This window comes from Hemicordylus capensis, chromosome 4, assembly GCF_027244095.1.
Source record: "Hemicordylus capensis ecotype Gifberg chromosome 4, rHemCap1.1.pri, whole genome shotgun sequence".
Taxonomy (NCBI): Eukaryota; Metazoa; Chordata; class Lepidosauria; order Squamata; family Cordylidae; genus Hemicordylus; species Hemicordylus capensis.
The window spans coordinates 253,326,794-253,341,503 of record NC_069660.1 but is presented as its reverse complement, the minus strand read 5'-3'; the positions used below and the strand labels follow the sequence as shown (position 1 = coordinate 253,341,503).

General features: G+C 43.7%; 1 protein-coding gene and 1 long non-coding RNA gene across 7 annotated transcripts in view; one reads left to right on the top strand and one right to left on the bottom strand.

Moving 5' to 3' along the window:
* The window catches only part of LOC128324066 (uncharacterized), a 105,267-nt gene that overhangs the window by 7,275 nt on the left and 83,282 nt on the right, over positions 1 to 14,710 (bottom strand). The window lies entirely within an intron of this gene.
* Positions 1 to 14,710, top strand: part of NOL4 (nucleolar protein 4) — a 260,409-nt gene that overhangs the window by 194,401 nt on the left and 51,298 nt on the right. The window lies entirely within an intron of this gene.

The following is a 14,710-nucleotide window of genomic DNA, read 5'->3' as shown; positions in this document are numbered from 1 at the left end:
TCAGTACCAAGATCTCTTTTTTCAGTAACTGCGAATTATGTGATTCTACGTGTGATTTCCCTCCCCCACCTCCAAGTGCATCACCTTAACACTGAATCACAACTATGCTTTATTATTGATTTTGTAACCACAGAAAGGAACACACTGCAACATCCTTTCAAAAACATCCTTTAAACATTTAGAGCTTCTGAATCACAACATAAGAGTTTTATCTCTTTTAATATTTTTACATTCTTCCATTCCCCAAATTTAACTTCTTCATGTGAGTCCCAATCTCTTGTTTGTAAATCTTACAATATACTTTATAGGGCTTGAAAATAAGCAATCTTTACCAAATTACAGACCACAAAAATATTTTTTTTTAAAATCACTTAGGGAAATTCAAGTCAGTGTAATAAAGTATGCAAGTTCACTTAGTACAGCATCAAGGATTAGAACATGGAGAATGGTTTTCAATCAAAGTCGTCCTCAGGAGAATGCAATAGGGATCTGCACGGAACCGGGCTGGGGAGGCTCAAAGGCGGGGGGGTTCTGCTTTACAGGCAGGGGAGGGTGCACTTACCCTCCCCTCCCCGCTTTCCCCCCTCCGGCGCTCCATGTTTTAAGTCCACTGGGGCGACAGCATACCTCCCTGTCGCTCCGTTGCCCCCTTTACCTGAAGTAGGCAGAAGTATCCGACGTGCCCAACGTGCACACTCGCCAGCAGTAATCTCAGCAGTAAATGCATTCCACAGTCCTGGGGCAACTACAGAGAATGCAGCTTGTTCATGCAGGAGTCACAAACTGAAACTGATCCAATATAACTGCACAAGAGGAGTTACTGGATACCCCCGCTAAAGACTCCATCATCTTTAGAATCCAGGTTGGCTTGAATACAAGAGATTTTGTCCACACAAAAACTCATTAAAAGCTTCACGATGGCTAACTGATGGTTATTACTGATCACATGGCACATCTGTTAAAGCATCAGCCCTAGATTCTAGTTTCTCAGCTTTTGGAGCTTGAGCGAAAATGAGATAGCCTTAAATTTGATCTTAAACTGGCAGATTTCCTGACTATCTTATTTCCATGGTTTGTGAAAAGGAAATTTATCATTACAGTGTTGGCAATCCAATACCCTCCCCAATCTCACATGTAGTATTACTTCTAGGGAACACTATATAATATAATGCCGTGAATTGCGTTATATTATATATATTTCTAGAACAGTTGTAGGATCCTTTGCATTATAGTCAAGCCTTACAATCATCATTGTGACATACTATTAATATTGAATACTATAGTATTTAGTGTCATCCTTTCAAGCACTTTTGCTGTGGAACTCTGTGTGAGGAAGATACTGGGAAGGCTACACTTCCCGGTGCTCTGTGTGTGCCTTTCAAGATGGCGCTAGGGCTTGACAGGGCTCTCTTAATTCTTACAGCCACCACCCCCATGCTGGGAAAAGCACAGCACTGCATGGAGGTGGGAAATTAGAGGGGTTTTGCCAAGGTGCCCTCTACTTGAAAAAACTGACCAATGACATATGGGATTTTTCCAATGTAAAAACAAAGACTCCCCCACTTCAAGGTCTAGGATATAGGAGAGAGAAATTGATGAGCTGGGAATTGTGGGATACATTGAGATTTGTTAATAGACAATATGTAGGCTAAATTTTGCTGTATTTTTAAATATTATTTCTTGTTTACACAGTCAGACAGGTGTTATTGACTGGTTTGTTTTATCCAGACATTGAGTCCTTCCCAAGGACCTGGGATGGCTGAATTTTATTGTCAATTGTTATAGATATCGTCGCAGAATATAGGCTGTTCCCAGTAAAGCTGCTTTTTGTAATTGGCTGATGGTGATTTCTGTGGCCCCTATGGTGTTGAGGTGCTCTTCAAGGTCTTTTGGGACTGCACCCAGGGCGCCAATTACCACTGGGATTATTTTGGTCTTTTTCTGCCACAGCCTTTCAATTTCAATTTGTAGATCTTTGTATTTGGTGATTTATTTCTATTTCTTTTTCTTCTATTCTGCTATCCCCTGGTATTGCTATGTCGATTATTTTGACTTGTTTTACTTTCTTCTCGACTACAGTTATATCTGGTGTATTGTGCGGCAGATGTTTGTCTGTTTGTAGTCGGAAGTCCCATAATATTTTTACATCTTCATTTTCTACCACTTTTTCAATTTGATGGTCCCACCAATTTTTGGCTACAGGTAGCTTGTATTTTTTGCAGATGTTCCAGTGTATCATCCCTGCTACCTTGTCATGCCTTTGTTTGTAGTCAGTCTGTGCGATCTTTTTACAACAGCTGATTAGGTGGTCCACTGTTTCATCGGCTTCTTTACAAAGGTGGCACTTGCTCTTTGTTGTTGACTTTTCTACTTTTGCTCTCATTGCATTTGTTCTTAGTGCCTGTTCTTGCGCAGCCAGTATTAAACCCTCTGTTTCTTTCTTCAAGTTGCCATTCTTAAGCCATTGCCAGGTCTTGCTGTTGTCTGATTTTCCACTTATATTGTGCAAATATTGACCATGCAGGGGCTTATTTCTCCATTTTCTGCTCGGTTCTTGACTTGTTCTTTCTTGTAGGCCTGCTTTCTTTCATTGGTGTTGAATAGTTTCACGTTATTGACCATTTGAAGTGCATCTTCTTCACTGTCCTTGATATATTCTTCAAGGCCTCTTTTCTCCTCCTCTGCTGTTTGATGGACTTGCAGCATTCCTCTTCCACCTGAGCTGCGAGGGAGGTATAGCCTATCGACATCACTGCGGGGGTGCAGAGCATGATCGATGGTCATGATTTTCCTGGTCTTACGATCCAGCGTCTCTAGCTCTGCCTGGGTCCAGTCTATTATGCCTGCAGTGTATCTGATAACAGGTATAGCCCAGGTGTTTATGGCTTGTATGGTGTTCCCGCCATTGAGTTTGGACTTGAGGATTTTTCTAACTCTCCTGATGTATTCACTTCCAATTTTTCTTTTAACTTCAGTGTGCGCGATGTTATCAGCCTGGAGAATGCCCAAGTATTTGTAATGTTCTTTCTCTTCCAGGTTCTTGATCTTGCTTCCATTGGGCAGTTCTATTCCTTCTGTTTTTCATATTTTTCCTCTGTTCATTATTAATGCAGCACACTTGTCTAGTCCAAACTCCATTGCTATATCACTACTGAATATACGGACAGTGCTTAGCAGTGATTCAATTTCTGACTGGGACTTTCCATACAACTTCACATTGTCCATGTACAGCAGATGGTTGATTTGACTTGATGTTTTAGATGTTTGGTATCCGAGGCCTGTTTTGATTAGTATTTGTGAAAGTGGAGTCATGGCGATTACAAACAACAGAGGGGATAGTGAGTCCCCTTGGAAAATGCCTCTTCTAATGCTAACCTGTCCAAGTGTCTCGCCATTGATTGTTAACTGTGTACTCCACATGCTCATTGCTTTTAAAAAAATAAATATCTGAATGTTTTTGCTGACACCAGTTGTTTCTAAACATTTTAGTATCCATGTGTGAGGCAATGAATCAAAGGCTTTCTTGTAGTCAATCCATGCAACACTTAGATTTGTTTTTCTTCTCTTGCAGTTTTCTAAAATCATTTTGTCAATCAGCAACTGGTCTTTTGTTCCTCTGGTGTTTGGGCAATTTCCTTTCTGTTCAACTGGAAGCTGTTTGTTAGTTAATAAGTGTTCATCTGCTATTATTCCAGTTAATAATTTGAACATGGTTGGAAGGCAGGTGATTGGTCTATAATTATTTGGGACTGCACCTTTTGCTGGGTCTTTCATGATGAGATGAGTTTTCCCAGTTGTTAGCCATTGTTCAATATCACCTCCTTGCAAAATGTGATTGAACTGTTTTGATAGTTGTTTATGAAGGCTTGTTAGGTGTTTAAGCCAAAAGCCATGCAGTTCATCGTTACCTGGCGCAGTCCAATTTTTAATTTTCTTTGCTCTTTTACTTATTAATTCTGGTGTTATTATTAGATCTTGCATTTGTTGGTTACATTTTTTGACCTCTTTCATCCAGCCTGCTTTTTTATTATAATCTATTGGATTGTCCCATAATTTCCCCCAGAATTGCACTGTTTCTTCTTTATTTGGTGTTTCTAGGTTTCTTGCAGTTTCTCCTTCTATGCTTTGGTAGAAACGTCTCTGATTTGACTTATTATTATTATTATTATTATTATCATCATCATCATTATTATCATCATCATCATCATCATTTCAATTTCTATACCGCCCTTCCAAAAATGGCTCAGGGAGGTTTACACAGAGAAATAACAAATAAATAAGATGGCACCCTGTCCCCAAAGGTCTCACATTCTAAAACGAAACATAAGATAGACACCAGCAACAGTCACTGAAAGTACTGTGCTGGGGGTGGATAGGGCCAGTTACTCTCCCTCTGCTAAATAAAGAGAATCACCACGGTAAAAGGTGCCTCTTTGCCCTGGTTAGCTGGGGCAAAATATATATATATATATATATATATATATATATATATATATATATATATATATTCCTGTCAGTATTCTGTCAGTGGGGTGTGGGCAACAGGATACTGTCAGCTAAAAGAAGTGTGAGGTAATTGTGAAGAAGTGTGAGGGAGTCACTCTCTGTCTGAAGATAAGATGGGGAGATAAGATAGGCGAGGGGAAGCAAATGATGTTGCAATCCCGGGTAGTCTTACTCAAAAGTAAGCCCCCAGACTGTTTTAACCACCCACCTGACTTGCCCCAACTGTCCATTCCATGTCTCCACACCCCCTACACTTCTCTGAGAGTTAAATTCTATTACTAATGGAATAGGCATTGTACTCACAATAGAATCCACTAGTTGTCTCTCCTGCCAATGTGGGGGCACTGGCAAATATGTCAGCATTCTCCCTTCATTGTCAAACTGGACATACTCTACATAACTTTACCAGTACTTGCTAGCCATACGTACATAGGAACATAGGAAGCTGCCAAATACTGAGTCAGACGACTAGTCTATCTAGCTCAGTATTGTCTACACAGACTGGCAGCGGCTTCTTCAAGGTTGCAGGCAGGAATCTCTCTCAGCCCTATCTTGGAGATGCCAGGGAGGGAACTTGGAACCTACTGCGCTTCTCAGAGTGGCTCCATCCCCTAAGGGGAATATCTTACAGTGCTCACACATCAAGACTCCCATTCGTATGCAACCAGGGCAGACCCTGCTTAGCTAAGGGGACAAGCCATGCTTGCTACCACAAGACCAGCTCTCCTCCTCTAATGCATTAGAGAAACCTTACTGATGTTTGAACCGCTGCTCAAAACTTCACCAAACCACTAAAAGGCACCCCTTTTAGACAAGCTTGAACAAAGTACATCAGTCATTTTCACCAAATTTGAAAGAAATATATGACACACTTGTCAAAAGATTGGACAAAAAAGGACCATGTCAGTTTCCAGCCTTTTTAAACTTGCTGTACTTGTGGCAATTTGTATCAGATTGCTTTGAAATTTGGCACATTTGTAGACCTTATTTAATAGACCACACATGCCAAGCTTTGTGTCATTAGCTCACAAATGTCATTTTATAAGCAATTCAGTTTTGAGGCTTATAATGTCATAACCCTTTTTTCTTTCTTTTTTTGGCTACTCACCTTAACTAAAGGAGCACTCCTGTGCCCCTTTAATGAAAATACTATATATGCCTTGTAGGTGCAAAGGTGATAACATGAGAAGTTTGTCTCCTTCAGTTAACTTGCTAGTAAAATCCAGGCAATTAGTTTTCTTTATGTGGCAATAGTAGATTACTGAATTACTAATTAGACGCGTAAATTGTCAGAACTTGCTCCTGATTTTAGATCCAAAACTTTCCAAGCTGAGTTGCACTAATGAGATGACTATCTGCTGATTCCGACCTGGCATGGAATAAAGGGCTTTGATGGCAGCCAAGTCTTCATTGGAAGAAGCCAAGATTGTGCATCCATCCTATTAGTTAAATAGGAAAGTGTTGTAGATGAGATATATATCTGTGAGTTCAAGGTTTTAAAAGCTTAAATAAATATCCCGTGATTTCAAATGAATCAAACATTAAATAAATATTTAATGTTTAAACATTTTCTATCTAATAATATTTAAGTTGTTTTACATATGTCAGTTGTAAAATGTGGCATGTTCAAAATATAGACACATACTATTGATCATCATCATCACCACCACCACCACCACCACTGTCAACGTCCAGACTAGGACTGCAGACTAGGTCTGCACTATTGCCGCAGTGCTAAATTGCTTCATTTTGATACTGGCTGCACTTGTCAGTAGGGAAGGGTGAAGAGTGTTACCACATTTGCTCAGATATGTAATTGTTACCTGTGACCATGTTTTTGACTTATGAGGGGGATTTAGCTCAAATGAGGTGCAATTGTGCACACAGCAATGTTATTTTGTAAGGTAGCTAGAAAACTGGTCATGAGTAAAGGTGAGTTCAGAGTTAGATTGCCTCGAAATGGGAGCCTAGGAGTTAAGACAGGTTTCTTTGAAAACAAGATGTTAAGTTTATTAAAGAACTTAACTAGAATATACAATGTGGTTAATGACTTCTCGAGGAGCCAGGGAATGACTAACTTGAAGGATGCAGGACCTTCAGTAGAGTACCAAATTCTAATGAATATGAAAGGATCCCCATCCCTAGCATAGAGGGATGGGGGGGGAAGATGGGGGGATTGATAAAGCAAGTAAAAGAGACATAGTCACAAGAGAATACCTATCCTAAGTTGTCAGCATAGCTGGGGTGTGATGATTGAATGTTGCCGTTGCCCTACTTTGGGTGGAAAGAGGTGGCTCAGCTGTTTCTTTGGCTTATGGAAGGGACTGAGGCACAGGCATAGGAAGCTCACTGACTGCCAGGGGACAAGGTCCAACCAGTGGCCCCTACACATCAACATCAGATGCAGGGGGTGCAGCCAGTATGAGAAGGGACCACTCAGCCTTAGTCTCAATTCTCCCCACTCAGCGCTCTGTTCCAGCCTGTCTGGGAGCTACTTCTTCTGCCTCATGAGGCAGAAGAAGGAACTCCCAGCCAGAATGGAACAAAAATCTGACCGGAGAGAATCAGGAGCGAAACTGAGTGGCTCCATTTCCGATACTGACCATGCCCCCTGCACCTAATGTTGACATGGGAGAGGGGAGCTGCTGGCTAGAAGAGGGGATGCTCGGCCCTTCTCCCAGTGCTCCCCAATCAGCACTTCATTCTCAGGGGGGGGGCTTTCTTTCTCTGCCTCACTGGGAGCAAGGCACCAGCCCACCAACACCAGAATGAAGTAGCAACTGGGCAGGAAAGGGGCACACCGTGTTCTCACAGATGGTGAGTGCTTCGTTCATCAGTGGGGTGCAGGAAGGAACAAGGGGGTGCTCTGGGGGAGAGGTGAGAGGTGTCTTGATGTCTTCTCCAGACCCCAGTGACCCAGGGATGCTCATTACCCCTTGCTTCATTTTCCCTACACCTCTGGGCTGAGGGGTCTAAGCATTTTAAACTAAGCAAGTGTGAAATATGTGCTGACCCCCTTCAGAAGAACCTCAGTGATGCAAGTTGTGGAGAATGGACTGAGTCAGCAAGGCTGTTGGTACAGTGGAAAGGCAGCTTGGACTTAGGCTACCAGACCCCCAACATTAAGCCAGAGCCTGCTAAAATTCAGGGTACATGGAGGACTCCAGTGGGGTTGGCAAAAGCACAAACACACGGAGGTTTGTGTGCTCACAAGCAGATCAGATTTGAGCACACCTTGAGGTTGTGCACCTGACCGCTTACCTGGGGGGCCAAGGAGGGCTGGTGGAAAAACACATTCCTGCCTGCCTCCCTGCACATGATCAACATTCTCACCGCTCAAGGCTCTGCAGCTCGTGTTGCATGCAAGCAGGACCACTCCGAGAGGCAGAGCAGGGAGCCAGAGGACAAAGTCTTCTGCCATCCTTCAATGCACTGTGCCAGGAGTGCAGTGCACTGAGGGATCCTTCCTCAGCCGGGCACCCTTGCTGCCTGGCTTGGAATATGCTTGGGCTGTGTGCAAACCCAAGCATATACACACAACCCCGGCACCATGGTTAAGGCTGCCCTTAACCCTGGCTAAAGGTCAGGGTAGAAAGTCTGGGTAATGCTAGGATTGGGCCTGATCTCGGCACTGCACATGAGCAGCCTAGCCCAGGCTGGGCTGCCCTAGGCTGGGCTAGGCTGCTCATGTGAATAGGCTTCTTGTGTTGCAAAGGGGACTCTGCTTGTACAATTTTCCTGCCTTCAAAGCTGGTTTAGGTCATCACCGATGCTGGAAATGACTGTTAATGGTTCAAAAACAAAGGCTTATTGGTTTGGAGCTCTCAAGGCTCCTTTTAAAAATTCAGGTACAGCACAGAACAAAATGCTGTCAAGTAGGTATCTCGATTTGAGTACTTCTGTTGCTAAAGAACAGAGATTCTCACACTGTATTCGGAATGTATTGTTTCCGCTTCTGTTAAAGGGAGGTGTCTGATTTACCTTGGCTATTCCCAACCACTCTCATCATGCCAGTCTCTGGAACTCCCTTGGGCTGAAAGTGGAGCAGTACAGCTATACTTATCGATCTGTATCAGTTTTGGTATTGTTATGCAGCTGGCTGCCCCAGTGCTGCTTCACTAGTGTTCTTCCTGACCCATTCTGAACTAGGGCATCAGGAATATCAAATCAAGATGGTAGGGGTGTGCATGGAACCGCCACACTGCGGTCCGGCACTGGGGTGGGGGGTCGCTTTAAGAGCAGCGGGAGGGTTTACTTACCCCTCCCGCCGCTTTCCCGATGTGGTGCCGTAAAGTTCTGAGTAATTGGGGCGGCAGGATACCTCCCTGCCGCCCCTTCCCCGCTGCTCCTCTGCAAACTTCCCAAGAGTCAGCAAAGTCGTGAAGACGTGCAAAGTCGTGAAGAGAAACATTCCGTATCCCGTTCTTCATAAAGACTTGGAGGCAGCAGTCTCTCAGATAACTCCCTGCCTCCCCTTCCCCGCTGCTGCTCTGCAAACTTCCCAAGAGTCCTTTGTGCGCGCGCATGCGCGCACATCTTCACGACTTTGCTGACTCTTGGGAAGTTTGCAGAGGAGCAGTGGGGAAGGGGCGGCAGGGAGATACGGAATGTTTCTCCCAAGTGTCCCTTTCAAAATTTCTGCAAGGCAAAAGAAGCTCTAGGAGGCGCCGTGGACAGCACCGGGGTGGGCCGAGGCTGCTGCTGCACCAGCTGTGCTGCCTGTTTCTGAGCCAGCTGGATCCTCTGGTAACAGACCCCCTGGGCAGTCTGCGGGCGGTACGGCCGGATGACCAGCTTGCTCGGGGCTTTGGCGTTCCCCTGCTTGGGCAGATGCGAAATCCTCCTTTTCTGGCCAGGAAAGAGAGTGGTTAGACTGTCCTCCGTCGACGTGCGCACGCACAACAGACTCTTGGGAAGTTTGCAGAGGAGCAGCGGGGAAGGGGCGGCAGGGAGGTATCCTGCCGCCCCAATTACTCGGAATTTTATGGCGCCAGATCGGGAAAGCGGTGGGAGGGGTAAGTAAACCCTCCCGCCGCTCTTAAAGTGACTCCCCACCCCCGAACAGAACCACCAGGGTCTGGACCGGTCTGGACCGGTCCGGAGGCCTTTTCAATGGCCTCCGGACCGGTCTGGGCCCATCCCTACAAGATGGCTGGCTGCATTCCCATTCCTGGGAGCCAGATCCTAGGCACAATGATATGTTCTGGGGAGACAAATACAGGGGTGCAGATGGCTGTTGCCAAGGGGCAATTTTTAATGATCTCCCCTTCCCTCTGAAATCCACTGTGCATCATCAAAATATGTTTCTGAGGGTTAGGCAACACATTTTTTGATGCACAGTGGGCTTCAGAGGAAAGGGGAGATCACTGAAAATTTCTCCTTTCCCTGCTTGTGCGATGGCACACAATTACCCCAGATCTTGGCACTGCTGCACTAGTGCAGTGTTAATTTGGGTAGAGCACCATCCATGCCCTTGAGCACATGTAAGCACCACCAATGGGACTGCACTGCAGGGCTGCAGGGCTCTGTCATAAGTGCAGTATAATGGATGCCATGTTAATCAACTGCATTCCTGGAATCAGAAGCACCCCTGAACCTCTGGGCCAAAGTCCAGGACCTCCACAGCCCCTGGGGGCCCACAAATCCTCTTTAGTCTGTCCCGGGTGCTGTGGTCGCCTGGCTGAGCATGATAATTCTTAATTTGTAGGGGAGGAGGGGCTTCCAAAGGTGTTTAGGTCCAGGCTCCAAAATTACCTAGGTGCATCTCTGCCTGGAGTGCTTATTACAGAGTTCTGCTGTCCTGCAATGCAACCCCATCAGCAGTGCTTGCACACGTGCAGGGGCAAAGGTGTGCTCCATCTGCCCACGTTCCCTTGTGTGGTATGCCAGCCAATAATACTATATTTATACCTCTTTTCAACAAAAAGGGTTCTCAAAGGGGCTACATAGCACAAGGAATGAAAAGATGTTTTCCTGCCCTAAAGGGGCTCACAGTCTAAAAAGAAACAGAAGGGAGATACCAGCAATAATCTTTGGGAGTGACACTGTGCTGAGCTGAATAGAAGCTCTTGCTCTTTCCTGCTAAATCAGAGGTGGAGGCACCAGGGTGCTCCAAATCAGAGGTGGAGCCACATAGGAACATAGGAAACTGCCATATACTGAGTCAGACCATTGGTCTATCTAGCTCAGTATTGTCTTCACAGACTGACAGCAGCTTCTCCAAGTTTGCAGGCAAGAATCTCTCTCAGCCCTATCTTGGAGAAGCCAGGGAGGGAACTTGAAACCTTCTGCTCTTCCCAGAGCGGCTTCATCCCCTGAGGGGAATATCTTGCAGTGCTCACACATCAAGTCTCCCATTCAGATGCAACCAGGGCAGACCCTGCTTAGCTATGGGGACAAGTCATGCCTGCTACCACAAGACCAGCTCTCCTGTTCAAGGAACACAAGCCACCATTTTCCTGAGGCGGCCCCGCAGTTCCTAGCCACACCTTCTGTGTCAGCTATTGATGAATGGAGCATGGCCAGAATGGAAAACGGGGCCACTGCTCAGTCCCATTTGTGATGGTCTCCAGTCAGTGCTCCTAGCCAGGCTGAAAAACAGCATTGACTGAAGAGCATCACAAACGGGACTGAGCAGGCCCTCTACCAAGTGGTGACCACACACCCTGCATCAATGTCAGATGCAGGTGGCATGGCCAGTATAAAAAATGGGGCTACTCAGCCCGATTCATGATGGTCTCCAGTCAGCGCTGCATTCCAGCCTGGCTGAAAATGCATTTCTCTGTCTTGCAAGGCAGAGCAAGTCACTCTTAGCCAGGCTGGAATGCAGAGCCAAATGAAGAGTATCACTAACAGGGCTGAAGGAACCATTTTCCATACTGGCCCCTGCATTAACCCCAGCCACTTTAAGCTTCCTATGCCCCTGTGCTAAATATAAGAGAGCTGTTACTTTAAAAGGTGCTTCTTCCCTAGACACTTTAAATTATCAGCTTTTGGAAGTAGAAAAACTGTGCTGAAAACAATGTGAATTCTCCATACACTACCCCTTCAGATATAAACCAGCCTCCATTCTCTGACTGCTTCTCTTGAATGAGGAAAAACCCTCCTGTAGACCTGTGTTTTAGAGCCCTGCTTAGCCACATATAACCCTATTTAATAAACATGTTAAGGTACCATGACCTGTGTGGAGCCTGAATCAGTAATCTAGGTTCAATAGACAACATCCAGGCTTCCATTTACTAACCCAACAAGCAGTATGAAGTGCACAATTGAGGGGGGAAACCAAACAAGCCTTAAAGTCTACATTCCTCCTTGATTCCTGTGTCCAGGCATATTTTAGTGTAAACAGAACTAGAAGAAAGGCTTGCTGTTTTTATTCTTCTGCATAATTCGCTGTCTTCTCCTCCTCATGAGGAGGAGGATAAAGAGATGTAATGGGCAGAGGTCAGAAATGGGAACAGAAATGAAAAAAAGCAGACCCGAGAAAGGAAATAAATGAAATTCAAAGAACTAATAAACAAGAACTGAAGCTCAGCCTCAGTTAATTGCTTTCATGTCTGGTTTCTCTCCCACGCTTCAATCCACACAGCCCATTCTGCACATTAGGGGCTCCTAGATGCCAAGTACCCTTTGCTCTTTTTTGTTCTCACTCCTTAACTTGCATCTTCGCCTCCCACTGTTGCCTTTTGAAAGCCAAGAAGTGGGATGATGGGCAATAAGATGCTTCATGCCCCTGACAAAAGGAGTAGTGTAGTGTGGGAGTCCACATTAACAGAATTAGAGATCTAGTCTAGCCCATCAGATGAGGGTGATAACACTCTCAATCACAGTGGTCTGTGATGTATATTCCCCACTTTGCACATCAGTATAGATCACCCATGCTGGAGTGCAGATCGCATAGACTATCACAGATACAGGCACTACTTGAGTGCTCCAGATCACCTTATTTGCATGTTATCTGTATGCATGTTGTTACATCTCTTTTAGTTACGTGGGTGAACTTGCATTTGTATTTTGCCTTGCTCCGACTTGCTGTGAAAAATATACAGAAAGAATGACAGGCTATCTATAATCTGAATCAGTTAGAGGAAACCTGAAGTATTTGATGCTGTTAGTAACTGCCAAGCTTTTGACACTGAGTGGGTAATTGTTTAATGAAATGGTCATGTGTGATTTATCCGGCAAGTCACTGATTCTATTCCAGAGGAAACTGTGGATCCTGATAAATGAAATGAAAAACTGTACAGAGAAAATGAAACCAAGTTCTGGGGTGTGTGTTTTTCCTTACATTGTTGCCAGTTGTTTTAATTTTTTTTACCAGTAGTATTGCATCTAGTCCTTGGTTAATTTCATAAAATGAAAAAATAAATCTCTATTTTACTATATAGCTTGACAGACGTAAGTATGGATTCTTAATGAAAAATGAAAGAATGAACCTCTTCTCCTTTTCTGTCCTCTATGCATGTTTTCACTGTATGAAGCCATAATAGTTGGCACTTTTGTTAATCATGTATTTAAGAAATAGCTGGAAGACATACTCTCAAAACAAATCTTTTTGTCTAGTGGAGAACCTCTTGTGAAAATTTAATTGCCATACACATACAGCTATACAATTATTCACTTGAGTTTCCTCTCCCTGATTGTTGTCTAAATGCACATAATGGAAGGCTGATGTACTTAGGAAAATACTTTGTGTTACAATACAAAATGGTGACTAGACAATGGGTTGGATTCGAAGAAGTGTGAGTGGAAGGAAAATAACTGCTAGTGCTGTGCTGAAAAGGTTTGCTAAAGGGCTTATAAAAGAGTTCACTTGCTGCTAGACAAGGTTGGTTCTATGAGAATTCTTGAGCTTTTGCTTGCACAAAAGGTTGCACACGCTCTTGTGAACGTGGAATATCATCTCTGGATTTAGTTTCACTTCTGTGCTGCAATATATGATGCAAGAGGTGTGAAACGGGGCTTCTATAAATGGAAAACACCATCAGTATAAAAAAGGTCACCTTTAAATCCATCCCAGTGTAAGGGCTGTCTAGATAACTATCACATTTCTAAAGAAGCTGTGTCCCTAACAGGTATACAGCTGGAACATTTGCATAAAGAGGGACAAACTGCAGTAGTTGTGGGGAAGGATTACTTTTGTCTTTAGGGAGTCTTTTTTTTTAAAGCATTTCCTTAAATGTTTGTTTATTGCATTTATATTGCCCCATATAAAATCTCTGAGCAGTGTACAGATTAAAACACAAGAATTAAAACCTTAAATCATATAAAACAAATTAAAATAGCCATCAATAAAACTTTAAAGTATTATAAACTAAAAGCTTGATAAAATAGATGTGTTTTGAAGAGTTGCTTAAAAACAGCCCTAGATAGGAAGGTTCTGATTTCATTTGGGAGCACTTTCCAAAGCCCTCGGGCAATCCTAGGAAGGCCCAGTTTTGAGTTGCCACCAAATGAGCCGGTGGTAACTGCAACATGACCCCCCCTGGTGGGGTTCATGAAGAAGAAGGCATTCTCTTAAATACCCTGGGCCCACAGCATTGTTTCAGTTCATTTTTAAAAATTAAGTGTTTGTTCAACAAAAGAAAGATTTAACCTTTCAGATGATTCAAAAACATTCTCCAGACATACAGAGCAGATTCCAACTGAAAGGAAAAAACATTGCATTTTAATTAAATGGGAAAGGGAGGGAAATATGCAGATTTAAATCTAAACAGAAGACTGTTTCTTAGAATACATTTTGTTATCAGGTTCCTATTCCTGAATACAGAACTCAGTTATATTATCCAAGTTATGAAGGCAAAACATTATAGATTAGGATTTTTCCCCCTTGTAATTTTTAAGATTGTGATTTTCCCCCCTTAGAAAATAGCAATAAGAAGTGACTATGAGAATAGAAGAGTTCCCAGGTGTTAAAACACAGTAATTTGCCTAAGGCCAAGCACTGATTCCATGGCAGACCTAGAACATCAACTCAGTTCTAAAGATCCACTAAATGAAAGGAATTTTTCACATTGTTCATATAGAAACCTGCCAAACACTTTGGGATTCAAAGGTGCAGACCTATTCCAGGGCTTACCACCTACAGAGATGTGGTTAACAATTACCCAGGACAGGTATTCTCTATGGTGGCCCCCTGATGTGGAATTCCCTTCCCCCTCAGGTTTTGATGGGCTACTTTCTCGGTGAAATGAAGTTTCAGGAA